The sequence below is a fragment of the Microtus oregoni genome, unplaced genomic scaffold (genome assembly GCF_018167655.1).
Source record: "Microtus oregoni isolate MIOR12 unplaced genomic scaffold, Mior012 000103F_ref0000194, whole genome shotgun sequence".
NCBI classification, from domain to species: Eukaryota; Metazoa; Chordata; class Mammalia; order Rodentia; family Cricetidae; genus Microtus; species Microtus oregoni.
In genome coordinates, this window is record NW_024544717.1 from 90,486 (window position 1) to 102,642 (window position 12,157).

A 12,157-nucleotide genomic window follows, 5' to 3' on the forward strand; every position below is an offset into this window, starting at 1 on the left:
TCTTTGAGGCAATCTTACTCTATAGCCTGGGCTGGCCTTAGCGCTTGACTCTACTTGCTCAGCTCCCCCGGGGCTGGAATTAAAGGTGTGACTACCAAGGCTGGCACATTTCTGAGTTTCTGTGCAGCTTTGACACTGTTTATCACCTCTCTATATAATTTGTTTTTCTTCTACATAATATTGGTTTCTATTGGCTCTTTTCCTTGGCTAGCTATTCTTAGCTTGGTGACCACTCAGTGTTGTTATTTAGGTATCCAACTTCTTTTTTTTTTTTTTTTTTTTTTTTTTTTTGGTTTTTCGAGACAGGGTTTCTCTGTGGCTTTGGAGCCTGTCCTGGAACTAGCTCTGTAGACCAGGCTGGTCTCGAACTCACAGAGATCCGCCTGCCTCTGCCTCCCAAGTGCTGGGATTAAAGGCGGTATCCAACTTCTTAACTTGGTGACCACTCAGTGTTATTCAGGCATCCAACATAGGCACTTAGTTCTTTCCCAATATGTGATACTCTTGGCTTATTTTATCGTGCCTGTAATAACGATGGACTCTAGAGTTTTAAAGTCTAAATCACTAGCAACTGGCCAAGTTAGGGTTTACTATCACTGTGGAAAGACACCATGGCCATGACAACTCCCATAAAGGAAAATGTTTAATCAAGGTGCGGCTTACAGTTTCAGAAATTCAGTCCGTTATCATTGTGGCACAGTAGTGTGCAGGTAGACCTGGTGCTGGAGAGATAACGGAGGGTCCGACATCTTGCAGGAAGTTGACTGACAGTCATACTGAGGGAATCTTGAGCAAAAGAGACCTCAGAGCCCACCTCCACAGTAACACACTTCCTCCAACAAGGCCACAACTCCTAATAGTGCCACTCCCTTTGAGGACCATTTTCTCTCAAACCACCATAGCAACTTACTCTGTTCTGGTATCATACTAACATACAACATATTTTCAATTGCCTCTTGGCTGCCTTCACTCTGGATCTCATCAGAATTTGAAGTTCAACATTAGGGGGCAGAAACCCTGTTCTCTAGCAAATCTCTCCTTTTTTTTACTGGCTCATTTAGTCTCGCTGTTGTCTCCCATGCTGCTCACACTTGACCTTTCTCTGTTTTCAACTCCTTGGGTCATTTGGATTCCACATCTCGAAATAACTCTTCCATCCAATCTATTTTCTTTCTGGCTGTATCATAGATTTCAAACTGTTCACTGGGCTCTCTCCCTGAAGCTTTATCCTTTCTCTGAATTACCAAAAAGTGAGCCCACCAAATAAGTAATCATCTTGTCAGTCTCTCAGACTAGCTTTATTTCTAAGACCCAAGCATTATTTCTCCTAGTGACGCATCCTTCAAGACTCTGTAGCCAGAACTCCTTCCCTTCCTGCCTACACTGTGCTCATCTAGCATCTCCATATTTTTATTATTCCTTATGAACTTACATTTAATCATTTGCATCCTTATCTTTATTGTAAGCGTCTAATGAGTTGTCTTTCTAGAGTACCCTTCGTGGAAAAATTGCCTCATGCCCTCAACCTCCTCAGATACTTCTCTGTGGGGGTCAGCTTTCTGACTGACAAACACCAGCGACCAATGAGGCTTTAGAGACAGGGTTTCTCTGTGTAACAGCTCTGGCTGTCCTGGAACTCTTTGTAGACCAGACTGGCCTTGAAATCATAGAGATCTGCTTGCTTCTGCTTCCCCAGTGTTGGGGTTAAAGGTCGTGTCACTATGCCCAGCAATAAATGAGTTTTTAAAAGGCTTATGTTTAGCGTGGTGGTGCAGGCCTTTAATCCCAGGGAGGCAGAGTCAGGTGGATCTCTGTGAGTTCAAGGCCAGCCTGGTCTACAGAGCTAGTTCCAGAACAGGTCCAAAGCTACAGAGAAACCCTGTCTCGAAAAATGAGGGGAAAAAAGGCTTATTTTTCTCACAGTTTTGTAAGGTTTTATACATTTTTTTTTTAGACCTGAGGTGAAGCAGGACATCAGAGCAGGGATATGGAGAAAAAGAAGCACTCGCCTCATGGTACTCAGGAAGAAGAGAGGCTGCGGTCTATATAGCTCCTTCAAGGGCATGCACCCAGTGACTCAACTTTCTTCCACTAGGTCCCATTTCCTATAGTACCACCAGTTTCCAACAGTGCCAAAGAAAGGTGGCCAAACACATACCACGTGGGCCTTTGGGGGAACATTTTCCAAACAGCACCTTCTGTCTTTATTCCAGACCCACGTCTACTCTCCAGTATGGGTAGAAGAAGAAGTTTGTAGACAGCTTTATATTGACTCTGACTTTGGTTAGGTTCCTTCGTTTCTTTGAAAAATCAAAATAGAGACACATGCTGAGTCTACTTATCATAGCATCTGTAACACAAATTTGGGGGTGTAGGGCATGTTTTCTATCATTAAGTAGAGAAATCCTAGACTGCAGGAAGGAAAAATGAAAGATCGTCAAGATAAGGCAATGATCGTTAATTTCATGAGGCGCTCAGAGACAAAGTAAAATAAACATTGCTTCTAGGTATGTTGGTGCAAGTGCTTCAAACAGACACTGATATTTTAATTGGAAAGCAGATAGTCCTCTTCAGTGGATACATAGATACCAATCCACTAAGGGCCTGGACAGAATAAAAAGGTGAAGTAAGGTTGTGGTCACACTGTAAACTGAAACACCAATCTTCCATCCTTAGGAGTTCTGATTCCTAGATGTTTTGCCATCCTTTCTGGTTCTCAGGTCTTTGAAGTGTATCAAGTTTTCTTGGGTTTTCAACTTGGGAGATAGTGAACTGTGAGACTCCTCAGCATCCAGTATCATATGAGTCCATCTTTTTCAGTGAGCGTACCATACCTTTCTCACTATCCTTCCATACATGTACCATACACATGTGCATGTGTGTGTATGTACGTGCATAAACAGTTGTCTCTACACATGCGTGGATTCTATACCTACAGGTTTTATCTTCAGGGATTCAACCAACCATGAACTAAAAATGTAGTTAGGGCTGGGGAGGTAGCTCAGCAGGTTAAGGCACTTGCTCCCATGAACTTATGACCTGAGTTTGATTCCCAGACCCCACATGGTGAAATAAAAGAATTAATTTCCACAACTTGTCTTCAGATCTCCACACTCATGCTGTGACATGTTCACATACATACACATACACACACACACACAAAATTTTAAAAAATGTGCTTAAGCTATGATGGTGGCATTTGTATCCAACATGTCTTATTATTCTCTAAATAACTGAGTGTAGCTGCAGTTTACCTTAAGTCAGATGGGATAGGTCACTTAGAGGTGATTTAAAGGTGGGGTTGAAACCAGACATGGTGGTACATATGTGCCACCTTGTCATTTGGGATATGGAGGCAGGAGGATCAGCAGTTCCTACATAGCTAGACCTTGTCCCCCAAACAAACAAACAACAGCAAAAAAAAAAAAAAGTATAGGATTGGAGGCGAATCAGTTATATGCAAATACTGTAACCATTTTATGAAAAGAACTGAAGCCACATACTTAATTCTAGGGATCCTAAACACCCCCAAGATACTGAGATACTCATATTCCATATATAGTAAGATATTCCATTTATATACATATATAGTCCGTGTCTTAGTTAATGTTTCTATTGCTGTGAAGAAACACCATGACCACAGATACTCTTATAAAGGAAAACATTTTGTTGAGTGGTTTACAGTTTCAGAGGTTCAGTATCACAGTGAGACACGGCAGCATGCAGGCAGACGTGGTGCTGGAGAAGAAGCTTGATCCACAGACAACAGGAAGTGTACTGTTTTCCTTACTGGTGTAGCTTGAGCAAAGGAGACCTCAAAACCCACCCCCACGGTAACACATTTCTTCTAACAAGGCCACATTTACTTCAGCAAGGCCACACCTCCTAAAAGTGCCACTCCCTTTGGGGACCATTTTCCTTAAAATCACTACAGTTCATATACATACATACATATGTATATCTAGACATATAACTGCAAAGTTACTCTATGTGTCAAATTTCCCTGTAATTTATTCCACTGTTCAGTTACAAATCAACCTTTTAGAAGATGATTTTTTCTTTTTTTTAAAAATATTTATTAATCTTTTTGATTTTCTTTTTTTTTAATATTTATTTATTATGTATACAATGTTCTGTCTGTATGCCTGCAGGCCAGAAGAGGGCGCCAGATCTCATTACAGATGGTTGTGAGCCACCGTGTGGTTGCTGGGAATTGAACTCAGGACCTTTGGAAGAGTAGGCAATGCTCTTAACCACTGAGCCATCTCTCCAGCCCCAGAAGATGATTACATTTTATTTACTGTGTATGTGCACATGTATGCTAGGATAGGGCAGTCATGGAAAACTTGCAGGAGCATTCTTTTCCTAATGTGGGGCTGGGGAATCATAATCAGGCTTAACAAACTTGAGTGTAAGCACATTGACCTGTCGAGCTATTTTCTGGTCCTCACTAACATCCCTTCCTATCCCCGAATTAGTGAGATAATCACTACATAAATAAGGCAGGGTTAAAAGCCTGTGTTCTCTCTTATTTCTTTTTACCTTTGTCTTTTCGCGATTCGTTACCACCCTGAACCTTCTCCCTTTCTCCAGGAAAGGCTTATCCCTTTGAGGATGTTTCATGGGACTGAAATTGGATTTGTCGATGTTTGCTGCTTTAAATGTCCTTTGTAGTACTCTTCGGGATTCTTTCTGTACTCCACCACTGCTCTGCTCTGCCTCAGCCAGTAGTTTTTCTCAAATAAAAATCTGATATCACACCTCTGTGCTAAAATGCCCGCATCTCCTCATCTGTGAAATAAAGTGCAGTCTTTAAAAGCATGGTTGGCCCAGAGATGCTGCCCGACCTGCTCTCTGCCGCTCGCTTCTAGCCTTGAGTCCACTCTTCTCAACCATCTGCAGTCTTACCCCCAGGAGATGAACTGTAAGTTCTTTGAATTGCCAAGCGGTTTTTTCCTTTTGACTTTCTCTCCCTGTTACTTTCCCTTCTGGAAGACTTTATCCATCTACTGTTGCAGCCAGATTGCGCTGACCCTTCTGTCTCATCCATACTGCCCCCTGTGGGCATCCCCCGTCATAGCACCTGCGTCGAAGAGCAGATCGACTCGTCCTACGGTCACCTTCATGTCTTGTCCGCAAAGATACTTCCCAAGCTCTTCAGTCTCCAGAACTAATTGCAGTGACATGTTTGATGATTTCATCTCCCACTAATCCACCTCATGCTCAATACAGAAATCTGACAGTTCTAGCAACTGCCTCCTTTTAAAGCCCTAAGATTAGAAAGCTATTTGATAAATTTAGAAATGATAAGGGATTAATGTGCAGTCTCTTCAGTGGATATCTGTATTTTCCAGGGCGTTGTTATAAACTGGTTACCAAGTTAATTCTGGTCAGCCCTTGAGTTATGACATGACCGTAAATAACTTATTCCATAAATATGCATTATACTCATAGGTGAATAAATGACTAGGCTACCACTTGACAGCTCGCCTTCCACAATCCCGTTGGGATTACATCACTTTCGGCTCCCTCACGTTAGTGAGAGGTGATGTTTCCTGGACTGTTCCCCATTCTTTCTCCTCTGCAGTATTATTAAGTAGGCTGTACACATTTGCGAGTTCGTCCTCCATTAGAACGCTCTTCCTTGAACATAGCCCTCTGCTTCTCCCTGGAATTGGAGCCTCAGAACTGGGTCTTTCCTGGGGCAGAGGAAGATGGGACAGACTCAGTAGCCAAAACCAGAGAATAATTAAGGGCTCCATCCTGCGCTCCGGCCCTGACAGGTGGCACACATCTATAGTACTGACTAAGGACACTTGCCCTGACTTGTGCAGCTGAATATATCCCTCCCGAGATCAGTGGTACTCCCAGCACCCTAGGTTTAAAGAGAGGGGGGATATCTACATTTTAAAACCAAGGATAGGTTTATTTTAGAAAAGGTGTAGATAGATGCCTGGCAGAAGAGTCTCAGAACGGTGCTCACGAGAATACCAGGCGTTGGGAAGTGGGGTGAAGACACTCAGTGGAGGCGGGAGGTGGAGGTGAATAGTTCTTTGAACCTCGTCGCGCATATGAAAGATTTTAAACAGATTTTCTAAGTAGCCCAGCGTCCGGTTTTCCTGGCGCACTCGCGCTGCCTGCTAGATAAGGAGTGCGCCTCCCGGGGAGGTGTGCGCGCGCGCTGGAGGCGGGGAGCCGGAGGAGAGGGGCCTGACTCCCGGAATAAACAGCGAGGGAGCGGCTCGGCGGACGCCGGTGGCCAGGGGAGCGAGGTGCAAGGGCCGCAGGCCACAGAAGCGAGCCCCAGGATGGTAGCTAGAAGATTCGAAAGCCTTTGATGCCAGAAGCCGCTGGCTGGAGACACTGACAACCGAGCCCTGCCCCTCCGGGAGTCTCAGGCTGCGACTTGGACCTTAAGGTAAGGAGTGGCTCGGTGAAGCCCAGGAGCTGCGACACCCGCCGTGCCGGGTGCATTCCTACCTTCCCGGAGCTGCCACCTCTTCACCTTTTTCCTTTGCCCTTCTCCGGGTCCTCGGCGCCAAGCTGAAGCCCTATCCTGGGTGACGGGCAAGAGCTCCCCTGCGCCTTCTGGGTTTCTGCTCTGCGGCCCGTGGGACCTTTACCTCCTCTCCACCATCCACCCCTCACTTTCACTTCTTTCCCAAGACCGCTCCAGGAATCCGGCGCGCAGACGCTGGGTGCTGAGGGCGAGTTGGTGGCATAAGATCTTCCACCCTCGCCAGGTGTGCGACACACAGTTGCACTAATTGCCCCTGAGGTCTGGAAATAAGTTGGCGTCTGAAATGCTGCAATTCCCCATCTTCCAGAACTTACGCTCACCTTGCATCATTGTCCTGACTTTGGAAAGAATATCAGCTCTTGAATGAGGTCATTGCAATATACCACCTTAACTTTGTGTCCCCACTGAACAGCAAGTTGGGATTCTGCAGCCTCTACTCTACCCCCTTTCCCAGTTTAAAAGGTGGAGAAGTTTACAGCCTTTTCAAGGCTACAGCAACCGCTACGTGTTTATTCGACCTTGAAGCAGTATCTCTTATCCTGGAGCTTCAAACAAACAAACAAACAAACAAACAAACGGAACCCTCAGGCCCCATTCTAAAATCTTGAGATTCAGACCTGGAGGGAGAGGGGAAGAAGTAGAGGGAGAGAGGAAGAGGAAGGCTGTGTATGTGTATGTGCTTTATGTCTAAAAATTCTGCCAGGAGTGCGCTCCTCCTCAGCAGTTTTCCTCTTGAATGTTTAAGATCCACGTGGGAGAAAGCCTCTGTCTCCGGAGCTGACGGTTTGTTTTGTTGCGGTGCCTTGCTTCTTGCTTCTTACACAGCAGTTTGGGGAAGGGAGGGTTAGTGTTATTTTGAAACTCAGCTATAGGAATAGGGGAAAATGCAACGCTTCTAAGAGGCCAGATTAAAAGGTCACGTTTTAAAGTTTTTCCTCATAAATATTCCGTGACTGGAAAGGGTGGAGGCTTATCCTGCTGGTAATTGGACGTCTTCCTCTTGACTGCCCCTTGATTTTTGTCAATGATGGAATGCAGGCCTTTGGCTGGTTCACTTGTTGCTTGCTTAAAGGCAAAAGATTCAGACAGACCCATCTCCAGGCAACAAAAGAAGAAAGGATCATGTAAATTAACCCAAATTCTGCTAATGCTCCCAATTGTGTGAGCCCAGGTCTTCTCTGACTGTCCTGTAAGCTTCTTGTTGTGTATCTACTAGTTTTATGCATCTTTATGTGTTCCTGGACCGGTTTAAGTACCCGTGAAGCCATCAGAGGCTGTCAGGGAAGACAGATTATTTGTGTCTCCTGAAAAGTGGCTAGGTTAACATATATTAACTACTCATACATCTATTTCTTTTTATGGAATGAGATGTGTTGAAATAGGGGTGATACATGGTACCTCCTTTCAAGAATATTAAGGACAAGCTAGACACGGGGAAGCCAGAAAGGCATTTGAACATTTGAGAAAAGACGCTGACTAGTTATTGAGCCAATGTGATTGTCTTCCTGGCAAAAATTTTTCTTCTTTCTAAAATTAACCTTCCCTAAGGAAAACTAGTGCAGATGCACACGCTTCAGCCCAACCAGTCCTGAGAATGCTGTACGTGTTAAAACTGACCTCACTTTATTCCCGTAGACCCTTGTTTGAGGTCTGATCACAGCCCGTGAAGAAACGCCCTGTTGCTAGCTGGCCTTGGCAAAGTGCTCCTTTGATGGCATGGTTATAGACAGAACACAGTATCATGCTACAAATTCTATTGGCGAGGCAAAAGTTATTTCCCAAAGGTTTTGTGTATGGTGTGCGCTTTAGATCTGAGACTTCTATAATTATATACGTAACACATGTTTTTCATACGAACCAAAAACCACAATATTTTTCTCTGTGGTGAGACATTTAAGCTTTAGGTTTTGATCACTTTTCATGGAAATTTTAATATGACAGAAGTAAGGGCTTCAAGACAATAATCCAAGATCTATATGGAACTAGAAGTCCTTTAAAAAAAAATCAAGAAAAAGCTGCTGGAAGTTCCCGGCCTGCTGTGAGCCTAGAGAGGAACGGTGGTGGAATCCCATTCTGGAAGCCTCAGCCTGTGGATGATTAGACCCTACCACTCTTCTGCAGACCTTTAATTTAGTCTGTAACTTGATGCTTCAGTGACCCCCACAAATTCTCTTTCTGCCGCACTAGCTCACAGAGGAATGGCTGGCACTTTGGATTGAATTTTTCTTCCCTCCCATCAACTAGAACACATTTGTATAGGTTGCAAAACACAGTTGCAGTGTTAGCTCAGTATCCTAAGAAATACCTTTGGCCATGGAGAGCCCAGCCCTCCGCAGGCTGGCTGCATCGCTTGCCTTGTTTCGTGGGGCCATGTGAATTTCTCAATGATGCCAGGGTGTAGAAAGAATAGAGCCACAGGGTATTAAAGTTGGAAGGGCACCTCCGAATTCATCTCAGTTTTAATCATTCTTTTCTACAGATGAATACCCAAGTGCTCATTGCCGTAATCCAATCTTTGAGAATAGGCATTAAGTTTTACATCTTTCCAGTTCTCAAAGTAATGAGGATTTCTGAATACCTGAGATGAATTTACATATGCATTCGATCGGGTGGCAATGGCTGCCAAGTAGGTTGCAAATCTCGGCTAGATTTCCAATGAAACTCAACGCAGCATTAAAGATAATGTAGATCATTTACAAAGGCAGCAAGCGACTTGAAACTAACACCCTAGGACTTTCATTATATTGGGTGGGGACTGCTTGGATTGGCTGGCATAAGACAAACGGTACCTCAAGGCGGATGAATATAGATGGATGAAAGAGCAAGGCAGGATGTAGGAAGAGGAGGCTTGGTGAATCCAAGCATCACTCAAGAGTGGATAGATAGCCTTCAGCCTCTTCAGGTCCCTTGAAATATGGTATTTTGTTTTTGCTTTTTTGAGACAAGGATTCTCTGTAGCTTTGGAGCCTGCCCTGGAACTAGCTCTTGTAGACCAGCCTGGTCTTGAACGCACGGAGAGCCGCCTGCCCGCCTGCCCGCCTGCCCGAGTGCTGGGATTAAAGGCGTGCGCCACCACAGCCTGGTCTCTTGTAGCTCCCTTCTATCTTACATCAATGTTGGACAGTTGAGTTCCACGCATTCAATGCATGTAAGCTGAGTTATAAAAACATATGGAGACTTCCTAATGACTTTTCAGAAGTACGCTCTAGCTCAGATGGCCCCGAATGTGTGCAACAGTCGTCTAGAGATCATTCAGCACCCTGTACTCGTTAGGAAGTGCTGTGCTTCCTTGATGGAATGCTGACTTCTCCGAATCACAGCTCTATATAAAGTAAAGACGATAATGATTCCTGTTAGGACAGGGTTTTCTGTCTGATATAAAACTAATCCTTGTTTCTTGCCTTTGGATCTCTATTTCCTTGGAACTTGTCCTTTAGAAGTCCATTCCTTAATATTTCTCTCCTTCAAAATCTTTTTTTTTTTTTTTTTTTTTTTTTAAATATTTATTTATTTATTATGTATACAATATTCTGTCTGTGTGTGTGTCTGCAGGCCAGAAGAGGGCACCAGACCTCATTACAGATGGTTGTGAGCCACCATGTGGTTGCCGGGAATTGAACTCAGGACCTTTGGAAGAGCAGGCAATGCTCTTAACCACTGAGCCATCTCTCCAGCCCCTCTCCTTCAAAATCTTTATCTTCAAGATTTTGTTCACATGAAATGAATTTATATATGTATTCAATAGGATAGTAAATGGACCTAAAGTGTTGATGTTTAGTATTTTCTTACTAGTTATAAAAATGCTTTATTCTGATATGTGGCATTAAAAGGACTGAATTCAACCTTGAGAGGTCACAGAAAACTTAGATAAATATTTTTTCCTTGTTTATTTGTTTGTTTGTTTGTTTTGAGACAGGGTCTCTCTGTGTAGCTTTGGAGCCTGTCCTGGTATTCACTCTTGTAGACCAGGCTGGCCTAGAACTCACAGAAATCTGCCTATCTCTGTTGGGATTAAAGGTGTATACCATCACCACCTGGCTTAGATAAATATTCTTGGCATAGCACAATTATTTACTATTTATTGAGGTACTTTATATGCATTAAGAGGCTGAGTGACGGTGGCGCACGCCTTTAATCCCAGCACTCGGGAGGCAGAGGCAGGCGGGTCTCTGTGAGTTCGAGACCAGCCTGGTCTACAGAGCTAGTTCCAGGACAGGCTCCAAAGCCACAGAGAAACCCTGTCTCGAAAAACCAAAAAAAAAAAAAAAAAAAAAAAAAAAAAAGAAAGAAATATCTTCAGGTGCTGGAGAAATAGCAGTTAAGAGCGCTAGTTGCTCCTCCAGAGGACCCAAGTTTGATTCCCAGCACCCACACGGCAGCTCACAATCATCTAAAACTCCAGTTCCAGGGGATCTGATGCCCTCTTCTGGTCTCTGTGAGCACTAGGCATGCATGTGGTATATTCAGGCAGAATACTTATTCACAGAGTGTGTGTGAGCTGTCATCCAGAGAAGTTAGCACCCTCATCAAGGACACACACCTCTCGCAATGTGTCACACTGCTTCCCTAAGAGTACAAGATTCTTCATGATGGTGCGGTGCACATTTGGGGCTTCTGAGATATTTCCTAATTATGAAAAGACTTTATAAGGTCTTCATATGTTTGTACATTTCATCTTAGATGCAGTCAAGGCATGAAACTTAACCACCTGGCATTGATTTAATACTTAGACACAACCACAACATTTAATGTGTTTCCAAGAATAAAGTGGACCCAAGTAATCAAGATGTGCACAAAATTTTTTTCTTTATAATTTTAGAAATTTGAGGATTTGCTAGACACCTATTGATGACTAATTGACATACTCTTCACTGCTCCCTAAACACAAATCTCTATGGTAGTGGTTCTCAACCTTCCTAATGCTGCTAATCTTTAATACAGTTCCTCATATCATGATGGCCACCAACCATAAAATTATTTTCATTGCTACTTCACAACTCTAGCAAATCGTAATAAAAATCTATCTTCTGATGTTCTTCGGCGACCCCTGTAAAAAGGTCGTTTGATTCCGAAAGGGTCATGAGTGGTTGAGAACCACTGCTCTAGTGTTTAATGTCTCCTTCAGGGCTCAGAAGCTTTCTTGTTTTTTAATGTTGCTCTGCAAGAGCAGTTACAGATTAGAACACAATGCAATGGTTCGTCTTCATTGTTACTGTGACTGGATTTGGAAGCACCCGGGAGATATACCTCCAGGTGTGTCTGTGCATGTGTGCAGATGTCTGTGTTGTAAATGTGGGTGGCAGTATCATCCCACACACTAGAGTCCTGGATTAAAGAAAAAGAGAAGAAAGGAGAAATTGACTGGGCAACAGCATTCATCCTCCTGCCTCTTAACTACAGAAGCCATGTGACAGTGTGACAATGTGACAGTGTGGCAATGTTTAATACAGTTGGACTATTATCAGGAAGAGAGGAAAGAGGAGGAAGGAGAAAAAGAGAAAGGGAGGGAAGTGCGGAAGAAGGAAGGAGGGAGGGAAAGAGATTGGATGGATGGATGATGTATGTATGTATGGGTGGGTGGATGGATGATGGATGGTGAATGGATGGTGGATGGATGGTGGATGGATGATGGATGGA

The 12,157-nt window shown here is 43.7% G+C and overlaps 1 protein-coding gene across 1 annotated transcript in view; it reads left to right on the plus strand.

The window, feature by feature from the left end:
• Positions 1–6,258: 6,258 nt before the first annotated feature.
• LOC121443231 (E3 ubiquitin-protein ligase RNF144B-like) overlaps positions 6,259–12,157 on the plus strand; it is a 132,157-nt gene continuing 126,258 nt past the window's right edge. Inside the window, exon 1 of the mRNA XM_041644908.1 lies at positions 6,259–6,418. The gene's annotated coding sequence lies outside the window, so the exon portion shown is untranslated. The remainder of the gene's footprint in view (positions 6,419–12,157) is intronic.